The sequence below is a fragment of the Arachis duranensis genome, chromosome 1, assembly GCF_000817695.3.
Source record: "Arachis duranensis cultivar V14167 chromosome 1, aradu.V14167.gnm2.J7QH, whole genome shotgun sequence".
Taxonomy (NCBI): Eukaryota; Viridiplantae; Streptophyta; class Magnoliopsida; order Fabales; family Fabaceae; genus Arachis; species Arachis duranensis.
In genome coordinates, this window is record NC_029772.3 from 103,880,659 (window position 1) to 103,893,060 (window position 12,402).

A 12,402-nucleotide genomic window follows, 5' to 3' on the forward strand; every position below is an offset into this window, starting at 1 on the left:
TTCCGTATGTGGCCTTCACAAGCAAGCACACAGGGAGGTTCCTTACCCCCTTCAGGATTGAATTCACACACTCAGAAATGTTGGTCGTCATGTGCCCGAATCTTCGACCCTCATCACAGTACTGGGTCCATAAGGAATACTCAATTTGGTTCACCCAGTCACATATTGTCGGATTCTCGGAGCGCAGAATGTCAAACCAGTAGTCGAACTCCACTTCGGTCTTCGCATATGCGGCATTAACGAGAAGCCTCCGGGCATCTTTTCCCTTGAACGTTAGGGCAAAATTTGCTGCAACGTGTCGAATGCAGAACGCCCGGTATGCAGCCGGAGGTAGCCATCCCCCATCAGGAGCCTCGAGCGCTGCCTTGATGCCGTTATGCCTATCTGAAATAACTAACAGACCCGGCTGAGGTATCACGTGCTCACGGAGGTGGGAGAGAAAGAAAGACCATGACTCAGCATTCTCACCCTCAACTAGTGCAAAGGCCACCGGGAGTATGTTGGAGTTTCCGTCCTGCGCAATAGCGACTAGCAATGTTCCCCCGTACTTGCCATATAGATGGGTGCCGTCAATACTCACCAACGGCTTGCAATGACGGAATGCCTCGATACAAGGAGGGAAAGTCCAGAACAGCCTATGAAAATAAGCCTGAGAATCGTCCACCTGTCCCCCAACTAGGACAGGGGAAGTCCTGAGGACAACTACAGTGCCAGGCTTGGTCAGCTGAACTTCTAACACCCACCGAGGGAGCTCGTTGTATGACTCATCCCAATCCCCATAGATGATGGCAACGGCCTTCTGCTTCGCCATCCATACCCTCCTGTACGTAGGCCTGAACCCGAAGTGTGCGGCCGTGGCATTTTGAAGCACCTTGATGTTGACGGATGCATCAGCCCTAACCATTGGAATAATGAATGTCGCTATCACATGGTAGTCCAGACTCCTATGGTCGCTGGAGATGGACGTGGCGAGACATGTATGCAGTCTGTTGTATCGCTTCACTTCCCAGATGCCCTTCCGCTGTCGAGGACTCAACCGAATCAACCATGTGCACCCATTCCCAAACTCAGAACACTTTCCCACATACCTGCGGTAGTCAGACTCAACGACCTTGTACTGGACCCCTCGGCGGATGCTGTAAGTCTTCACACTCAACAGCGCCTCGTCTTTATCCGGAAATTGTTGGCCAACCTGGAACTCCGTCATACCTGCAGACCCTTCCATATCTCTAGCTCCAAATCCAACGGCCTGCCAAGGATTATCGTCCTTCCTCATTGCATCCAGGTCCAATGATGAAAAATATGGTGGGTACTGCTGTGTGCCAGAACTAGATCCACCTGTAGCTCTTCTCGGATCAGTAGTTCCAAGATCATCGCCGCTCTCATCAGCGATCATATCCGGCTCGACATCGTCGTCATCTGGATCATCAGACAAACCCTCGCCAACACCAGCCAGTGTAGGACACTGCTGTTCGGCCGGAAAATGTTCCCCATCTCGAACCTCGTACCCAACATTGCCGCTGAGATCAACAGCAAACGATGGGGAGGCAACAGGCTGAATCGGTCGCTCATACACAGGAACGGATGACGAAGCAACCGCAGGTCTCGAGCTCGAGCCGGCAACCGTGGCTATAGCATTGGGAATCCGGTTCGAACCGCTGGAGCTAGATACCACGTCAACCAACTTTGCCAACAGCTCTGGTGTCCTTACCTCGGGAAACTGCCTAAGTCAAAGAAACATGACCTGCAAATCCTCATCACTCCCGATCGTGAAACAATCATACTTCACAGTATCATGGAGCACCGTCGTTGGGATGCGGTAAAAAAATTTCTTAACCCTTTTAACTCCTACCAGACCAAGCTTCTCCAGCACAGAGCTAACGAGATCATCGTAGGTGGTTGTTGGCCTCACATTAATACATAGGGGATCTTTATCAGTGAACTTCACGCCAGACCGAGTTTTCCTCTTAACCGTGCCTCTGTGGTGTACCAGCACTAGAAAACTATCCTCAGTGGCCATCTCTCCTCTCTGTTGAGAGCAACCTGAGTTCACAGCATATATATATAGAGCTCCGGTTCATTGTAATTCGAATCAACTAATTTCGCACTATACACATATAATTCGAATCAATTGATTTCGAATTAAAAAACCTCACTAATTCGAAACAAGATGTTTCGAATTATGCACACATTCAGCCAATCTTAGTAATTCGAGTTTACTTAATTCGAATTATTCAAAGCTAATTCGTGACAAGTTGTTTCGAACTACGAGGTGATCTTGAATGCATGTAATTCGAGTTAAGTAATGTCGAACTACATGTGATCTTAATTCGATTCTAATCGTTTCGAATTACATAATAAGTCGTTCTGGTAGAATGGTGTCTACGAATTCAATTTGGCTGATTTCCGTAAATTCTCCACTCCCATGGCTTAATAAGGTTTTTTGCCCTTATGTTTATAGTTTTAAAAATTAAAAATTAAAAATGTTTTTAAAAACACAGAAAAAAATTTTAAATTGATTTATATTTATCAAAATTAAAAAATTTAATATAATTTTTATATTAATTAATATTTAAAGTGATAAAGAAAAAGTCTAGAAGACCAGTAGATTGTGTGATTTTTAGCCATTAATTGACCATCAATGATATTTTTAATGGTGTGAAATTACATCTAAGAGTGTAGAATCATTCAATTTTCTTTTGATGGTTAAGTGTTGATCAAAATTTAACAAAAGTACTGGCTCCCTAATACTCCTCATGTGAGAAGTAACTTCTCTATAAGTTCTTAAATAACTTTTTAGAAAGCTGCAATTTGATTTTAAAAATTGTACCTGACATTAATACTACTACATTTCATAAGTCAAAAATTCAAAAAAATTACTTTCGAGATTTTCCAAACGAACTCAAATTCTTTGAAAGTTTTACTTTTTTTGTTTAGCTATTTTTTTAATTTTAAATGGAAACGTGATTTTATAGTCTAACCCACGTTCATTAAAAAAAATTATTTTTTATCTACTAATTCTATCTTTTATTGTTTATACGATATATTTTATTATTTTTTTATATTTTTTTAATGCTCTCTCATGCAGTGGTAGAGCTTCACTCAGATAAGGGGGGCCATGGCCCTCCCAAACTTTTTATAAAAAAATTAGTAGTATTTTATCAAAAATAAAGAATAGTTCAATTAGTTTAAATGCTTTACTATAACTTGAAGTATCCAAATTCAATTTCCATCTCATACATTTATTATATAATAAATTTTAGTGAGTGGGCCTTTGTTAACTTCACAACACATCAAAATTAAAAGATAAAATCAAATCAAATCAAAAAAATTATCTAATAAAAAAATAAGAATAACAAAAATCATCTAATAATCAAATCAAATAAAAAAAGATAGCTATAAAAACACAAAGATAACCTTTGCTTCTCAAAACACGCTAAGGCTACTTGCTACCTTTGCTTTGCTTCTCTATTCAACAAGTAACACTCCCTCTACCTTTTGAGTTCAAATATAAAAAATTAGGTATTTTTTATTTATTTAATTTAATATTATTTTATATTTTACTATTTATTTAATTTTAATTCTAATTATTTGATCAATTGGGTCATCAGTAATTCTTTTGTCACAGATTGCTAAGCTTATTGGTGAATTAATTCCTTTAAGTGTTGACAATGAATGCCATTTAATTTATTGCAGGCCAGAGCATCTTAAAAATAGGCCAAAATAAATACAAACTAACATGAAGATTGGAGAGTCAACCTATAGATTATGGAAATTACAAAGTTCCGTTTCTAATAAATAGAAGGTCCAATAAGATGTCAATTTCAATACAAAGTAAGATACAAAAGAAAACTAATATGATATATCCTGTGTTTTAAATTTTCTTCCTAGAAGCTGTACTGCATCATCCAAACTAAACAGGCAACACAATGTTATTAGTTGTTGGGGCTAATACTTGTATATTCTTATTATTGGTGGTCTCCAAACTTCAAGTGGGGCCACAAACTTTTAAAATAAAAATAAAATAAATAAAGAAAGAAAGTGGCTTTTAAGCCACGAGAGAGGGAGAGTAACGTATATAAATACGAGATGAACATGAATTTCTTATCATATAGTGGGTCTCACAATGGTTAGTGACGAGAGATTTTTAGTTTTGGTGCACTATAAAGAGTCGATTAAAAAAAATGCGATTGGAAATTAAATTTACTGATAAGGATCGGCTGAATGTTTTTCTTAAACCTTCGACGAGTTTCACCGAGTTTCAGAATACTATACTCTAAAAATTGGGACTGCATGGCGTGAAATGGGTGGAGAAGTTATTCTACAGAATTTCGATTTGTGTGTTGCGCGATGATGTGAAGTACGATTCATTCGTCATGGACAGTGACAAAGATTTACAAGTTCTGTTCCATTGTCATCATCAGTTTTTCGAGGTGAGAACCTCTGACTGTTGGCCAAATTTGTGAATATGATCTGTAGTTTAGGAGGTTCGAACCGAAATCCTCAATTCTCAGCAATGTCAGTCTACTCTAGTTCAATGTCTCTTGGTGCCCCCATCATCTGTGTTGGTGATTGCACATGAGGCAGTTTTAGTTACATTTCCATCCTTTGTAGCTGATCTAAACCGCAGTCGTGATAGAGAAACAGGTGATATTCGACCCTAGGATGAGCTTGCAATTGCAACGATCAGTACTCCTATTATGGTCCCAATTTTCGGGGAGGGTGGAGTATCGAATGATGTCAAGGATGTACTACATGATAATGATGATGATGATGATGTAGAACCCACCATGATTACTGATGATTGTAATGATGACATAACAAAGACTACTCTAGAGTGGTGGAGCATCCAATTCAAGAACTCAATGGTATTCCTGCACTTTTTAATTTTAGACTTGGATGTCATGGCATAGCAGGGGATCCAAGAGTACTTGTTGGTTTTGGGACCAGAGATGCACATAATATAAGAGCTATAGCTGAATTTTAGGTTGGTCAGCAGTTCTAGGATAAAGAAAAGGTCGTCTTAAGCATGAAGAGTTATAGCATCTACTATGAAGTTGTGTACAAAGTGTTAGAATTCAATCATCGCAAGTAATATGAAAAGTGTAAGAAGTTCGACAATAAGTGTATATGGCTGATTCAGATTACACTCTGTCAATATAGAGGTATTTGAAAAGTAAAACGGTAAAATAAACCTCATACTTGCATCGATATCTAGTGATTATAGAATGCTTGATTAGGGATCCTCATTCTCCACACGGAAGCGTGGGTTTTTTGGTATCCATCATGATTCACACGTCGCAGGAAAGGTGGAGATTGTCGTCGCCGCCACACTGGCGGGGTCGGTTTTCCACCCAGAAAGGGTAGTATACTTCTAGTGCGCCACAATTATATGGCCGGCTACACAGGATGTGATAATTGGAAGGTGATGATTGAGAAAGGGATGGTAGCGGGCATCAGGAACAAAGAGATGGTGACCCCTATGTATGTAACCACCATAGAGAGTTCACTATGGACGTGCCAATCCATTCTTCAACAACTCGATACAGCTTACAACACTTTTATCTATTTTCACAGTACTGTATACGCAGGAAGCATTAGGAAGACCACTTATTAGTCTGATGATGTGAAGTTCTTAGGAAAATAATGGCCACGGTTCCCATCACTCTCTTTCATTTTTCATTTTTCATTTTTCATTTTCCAGCTCAGGGAGGTGTTGACTGTTGACCACGCCCCCCATGGAAACTATTCTATGAGTCATCCACACAAACAAAATGAGATGCATATCCATGCTTTAATGACCAAGTAGGCAGAGTCAGTCAAGCCCGAAACTACTACCTATTTTCCGAAACTTAACTCAGACAAGGGGGGTCATTATAGCTGTCAAACGGGCTAGTCCGGCCCATTTAGATCCGGTCTGTTAAGCCTGCGGGTTAAATGGACTAGCCCGTTTAAGTCCGCTTTATCCGCGGACCACAATTTTTTAACCCAGACCGTTTATGACTAGTCTGATGGGTTAAACGGGTCAGCCCGTTTATCATTTTATTTTATTTTTTGAAAAAATTTTGACAAAAAATATCACTTTTAGGTCAAAAACCATTAAAAAAAATTTTTTTTAGTTGATGGGTCGGATTTTCGGGTCGGATCGGAAAAAATATTAGCTAAAAGTGTTACTGGAAGAAATATTAGCTAAAAGTGCTACTTTTTTTTAAAAAAATGAAAAAAAAAATTAAACAGGCCACCCGTTTAGCCCGCGGGCTAGCCCGTTTAACCTGTCATTTTTTTGGGTTAATCAGACTCAGCCCGTTTAGCCCGAAATTTAAACGGGCTTAATTTTAGAGGCAAAGCCCGCCCATTTAAACGAGTAAACGGGCTAACCCGATGGGTTAAGCCCATTTGATGGTCGGACCATGGTCCCCCAAACTTTTTATAAAAAAATTAGTAATACTTCATCAAAAATAAAGAATGGTTCAATTGGTTTAAATGCTTTACTATAACTTAAAGTATCCAAGTTCAATTTCCATCTCATGTATTTATTATATAATAATTTTTAGTAAGTGGGCCTTTGCTTTGCTTTGCTTCTCTATTCAATAAGCAACACTCTCTTTACCTTTGAGTTCAAATATAAAAAATTAGGTATTTTTTATTTATTTAATTTAATATTATTTTATATTTTACTATTTATTTAATTTAATTTTTTATATGATAAAAAATATTATAATATTTAATAAGTATTGATATTATTGTATTTTGATAAATTGATAAAAAAATTCAATAAATATTATAAATTTTAATATTTATCCTTCTAAAGTTTTTTTACATATTTTACAGAATATATATTCAAATTTTTATATAAAATAATGATGAAAAATCAAAGAATTGATGCATTTTTTAAGAGGAAGGCTAATATTCAAGAAGGGAAGCATATAACTTCTACAATATCAACACCTGTAGATAGTTCTTCTACTATAATGAATCACGAAGAAAGTGAGATACAACCTTCAAAAGTTCAAAGAGTTGCATCTGATGAGTTTGACCTTAATTCTTTGAAACGAGACCCTGGAAAACGGCTTCAAATTTGACAATATCACCCAAACCAGAGAGATGAGGTTAGACGAGCTTATCTTAAATGGGGTCCATATCAAAAGCATCTTGACAATTATCCTCTATCTGGTACGAAGTATCCAAGACGATTTCAATATGCTTGGTTTGGTATTTTTCCTTCATGGTTAGAGTATTCACCTTCTGAAGATGCTGCATATTGTTTATTTTGTTATTTGGTTAGCAAAAAACTCAGTGGACGCAATGGGTCAGATATTTTTATTAGTAAAGGGTTTAGAAATTGGAAAAAAGTTAATGATGGAAAGAATTGTGCTTTTCTTAAACATATTGGAGATCCTTGCTCACCACACAATAATGCAGTTGGAGCATGTCTAGATTTATTGAATCAGGCAAGTCACATCCAAAATGTAATTGAGGATCATACTTCTGAAGAAATTCAAAAGAATCGATTGCGTCTAAAATCCTCCATTGATGCAACTCGTTGGCTTACATTTCAAGCTTGTGCTTTCAGAGATCATGATGAGACTCCAGAATAAAAAAATCGAGGTAATTTTCTTGAAATGATAAAACTCATAGCATCTTACAATGATGAAGTTGCAAGAACTGTGTTAAAAAATGCTCCATATAATGCTAAATATACTTCACATCAAATTCAAAAAGAGATCTTGCATATACTCTCAAACAAGGTGAGAAAGCATATTTGTGAAGAAATTGGAGATTCCAAGTTTTGCATTGTAGTAGATGAAGCTCGTGATGAATCCAAAAGAGAACAAATGGCACTTATTTTAAGATTTGTTGATATACATGGTTTTATTCAAGAGCGTTTTTTTGATCTTATACATGTCAAAGATACTACATCATTAACTCTAAAACAAGAATTATGCGGCATTCTTTCTCGATATGGTCTTGATGTCTCTAATATTCGTGGTCAAGGATATGATGGCGCCAGCAACATGAGAGGAGAATGGAATGGGTTACAAGCATTATTCTTAAAAGATTGTCCTTATGCTTACTATATCCACTATTTTGCTCACCGATTACAACTTGCATTAATTGCTGCATCAAGAGAAGCTATTCTTGTGCATCAGTTTTTTTTAAAATTGACTTTCATCGTCAACATCATTTGTTCTTCTAGTAAGCGACATGATGAGTTACATGCTGCCAAGACAGATGAAATTGTCCATTTATTAGAGATTGATGAACTTGAAACTGGTAAAGGGGCAAATCAAATTGGTACTTTAAAACGAGTAGGTGATATTCGATGGAGTTCTCATTTCTCTTCTGTTTGCAGTTTGATAAATATGTATGGTGCAACGTTGACTATTTTACAAAAGATTATTGTTGATGGATCAACTTATTCTCAGCGTGGTGATGCAGATAGTGTTTACAATACTCTGACCTCATTTGAATTTGTATTGATCTTGCATTTGATGAAAGATATGATGGGAATAACTGATATTCTTTGTCAAGCTTTACAAAAGCAGTCTCAAGACATAGTTAATGCTGTGCAACTAGTTTATTCTACAAAAACACTTATCCAAATCTTGAGAGATGACAGATGGGAGGAATTATTAAAAAATGTGAAATCATTTTGTGAGCAACATGATATTCTAATTCCTGATTTAACTGCTTCTTATGTTGTAAGGCAAGGACGCTCGCGTCACCAAAAAGATCATATTACAGTTGAGTATTATTTTAGAGTGGAGATATTTTTAGTCACAATTGATAAGCAATTACAAGAGTTAAATAGCAGATTTAATGATCAAGCAATGGATCTACTAAGTCTGAGCTCTACTCTCATGCCTAAGGATACTTACAAAAATTTTGACATTGCTAAGATTTCTACTCTTATTGATAGCTACTATCTTGAAGACTTTACTGAACAAGAGAAGATTAATTTGCCTTTTCAGCTTCAGCATTTTATTCTTGATGTTCGTCAGCATCCAGAAATGAAAAATTTGTCAACTATTCATGAACTGTGTAGATGTTTAGCAGAAACAAAAAAGTCAAAAGAGTATTACTTGATTGATAGATTGATTCGTCTGATATTAACTCTTCCAGTTTCTACAGCTACTACAGAACGATCATTTTCAGCAATGAAAATAATAAAGACAAGGTTAAGAAACAAGATGGAGGACGACTTTCTTGCGGATAGTTTGGTTATTTACATTGAGAAAGAAATTGTTGAAAAGTTTAGTTTTGACTCAATTATTGAAGATTTTAAGTCATTAAAAACTCGAAGAGTACCATTATAAACTATTTTATATTTTTTATTTGTAGAATTATTTATTTATTATCTTATTAGTAACAAACTTAAAGAATAATTATATTTATAAATTTTATTTTGATATAAATATTATTATTAAATTTTATTATTAAATATTATTATTAAATTTTCGGCCCCCAAAATTTTGGTTCAAACTCCGCCACTGCTCTCATGCATGTTATTTTTTTTTATGAAATACTTATTATTTCTCGTTTACATGAGTTTTTTTATCATTTTTTTTTTGTGAAAAAATACTAAAAAGAGTATTAAAATTTATTTAAATATTTAAAATAAAATAATATAAAATAATTATTTAAATTTTTATTTTTTCAGTAATTCTTTATTTAAAAGTACGTTTAAATAATATAATCTAAACAACATTTAATTTACTATAATCTATTTTGGCATAAAAGTTGTCAAATATAAATTTCATTAACATGAGTTAAACCTTAAAATGGTCCCTGAGATTGGTGTCATGTACCAAAATTGTCTATGAGATTTTAATTGTATCAATTACGTCCCTAAGATTAACAAAAGTGCACTACGTTAGTCCCTGATCTATTTTCCGTTAACAGCGTGATGACATGGTTTGATAACGATGTGGATTGTTAGTGACATGTGTCACTCCATGATTTGGCTACATGTAATAGTATGATGATGTGTTGACTAATGATATGTGGCATGCTAACGTGGACGGTTGTGCCACGTGTCACAATACTATTTGGCCATATGTCAGTTTTTGCCACATATCGCAACAATATTCATCAAGGTGTATTTGCTATGTCATCATTGTAGATGCACCAAATTAGTCCCTTACTTTCTGTTAGGTGACTTATTTTAGTTCCTGAAATTGAATGTCGTGTACCAAACTAAGTTTTTCTTTTTTCTTTTTTATAAATTCAAAATTCTCAACATCTCTAAATGCATTAATTTTAATTCTATTTTTTTACATGTTTAAATAGTGCTTTTATAAAATATTTTTTCTCTTGTAGATACCCCTAACCGCTGTCTTAGAGTTGACGTGAAGGCATTTCAACCACTCTCACTATCATCTTCAACCTCTTTTGTCTAAACTAGACAAAAGAGATCGGAGATGATAGTGAAAGTACTTAAAGTGCCTTCAGTCTAATCCATTTACACATAATTAAAAACTTGTATTTCATAAGAATTAAAAAAAAAGAAGTGTATTTTGATTATTGATTTCTTCTTAAAAATATGTATTTTTGGATAAAAAAATCTATCTAATTAATTATATAATTTTTTTATAATAATATACGTATATATTATAAAATTTATCAATGTTAAATTATTATAGAACTAAATTTATAAATTAAAACGAAAATCTTTAAAAATTTTATAAAAGTACTTGATTTAAATGGTACGTAAAAAAATAGAATTAAAATTAGTGCATCCAAAGATATTGAGAATTTTAAATTTTTAAAAAACTGAGAAAAAATATGTAAATGGACTAATTTAGTGCACGTCTTTAATTTTAGAGATTAAAATGAGTCACTTAATGTAAAGTGAGAGAATAATTTGGTACATCTACAATTATAACATAACAGATGACATATAAACAAATACTATTGCAACACATGGTACAACCGTCCACATCAGCATATCACGTATCATTAGTCAACATATTATCATACCATTACACTTGATCAAATCATAAAATAACATGTGTTATTAATAGTCTATAACTCTACTTTATCAAGTTATGTCATCATGTCATTAATAAAAAATGAGTTAGTGATTAATGTGGTGTATTTTTATCAATCTCAAAATATAATTAGTTCAACTAAAATTTTAAAGATGATTTTTGTACATGATGCTAATTTCAAAAATTATTTTAAAATTTAATTCTATTAATATTACTTCATTCTTAATTAAAATTAATTTTATACAAATTTTTATTTACAAATTTTAATCTAGAACACACACGATGAAGCTAGTGATGGAGAAGGAGAATGACACGAGCCGCAGGAGGATGATTGAATACATGCTGTAGTTTAGGTGCTCCATAATTGAATACTACTCTAGTCTTTCAGTCTTTGGCAGCCAAAGCTGCTCAATTATTGGCTTTGAACACTGTCTTGTCCTAGTACAATTACTTTACTACCCAATTAACTATATTCACACTACTACATTACAATAGGCAATTGAAACATTTTTTTTTAGTTTTATTTTGATGAGTTTCAATTTCCGATCCATATATATATATACATTTGAAATTAAATTAAATCCTATACTTCTTTGTTTGGATATATTGCTTATCATTTTTTTATTAAATACAATCAGATAAAATTTAAACAAAAGTTATCCACAAAAATGTGGAATAAAGATCCTTCTTTAGATTAGTGGTGTGCTTTTCCTTTTCTAGGTCAATTTCTTCTTGGTTAATTTTTAGTGAAGTGTACAATGAATGGAGAGCACTTGTGGAAATTTACGTGCCACTTTCACTGTGACAGGCAAGAAAAGTGTTTAGTAGTTTGATGACTTTATTGGTTGAAAGTACCTACATCTTTCCTAAGAATTAATCTTGTTTCGGTTGGAACATTTGCATTATAGGAAGATTAATGAGAATACTTTTTTTTTTTCATTTACCACCTCCAACTTAAGTCCTTAATGGGAGTTTTTTGGTGTCTAATTTTTATGTCTAAATCACTCAAAAGTAGAGATAAAAAAATGGGATTCATTCTTTTATTTTTAAATTTTATATCTAAAATTTAGACACTATAAAAAATACCAAGTCCTTAATTAAGGAAAATCACAGTTATCAATCTCTAAACTCTAATATGAAAAATGCTATACATTAAATTTGAAAAGTGTTATAACACCTTATTTCAATTAAAAACTGCTGAATTTATCACAGTGGATATTTATTTATTTATTCTAATATTTATATTAGTGTGGATTGTTTTTTTAAAATAAAATATCTTTATTCAATTTAAAGGGTTAGTTTGAATTAGTTTTTTTAATATTTTTTTAAATAAAGTACTTTTATTTAATTTAAAATTTATTTAGATATATCTTTAAAAAAGTAAATTATTTTTTTAAAAGCTAATAATATC

The 12,402-nt window shown here is 33.8% G+C and overlaps 1 non-coding gene and 1 pseudogene across 1 annotated transcript; both read left to right on the forward strand.

Moving 5' to 3' along the window:
• Window positions 1–4,729: 4,729 nt before the first annotated feature.
• LOC127742691 (small nucleolar RNA SNORD24) lies at window positions 4,730–4,805 on the forward strand. The gene has a single exon (XR_008004050.1). It is a non-coding gene; the product is annotated as a small nucleolar RNA SNORD24 (small nucleolar RNA).
• A 2,058-nt stretch (window positions 4,806–6,863) lies between these two features.
• LOC107470845 (uncharacterized) lies at window positions 6,864–9,317 on the forward strand (annotated as a pseudogene).
• Window positions 9,318–12,402: the final 3,085 nt, after the last annotated feature.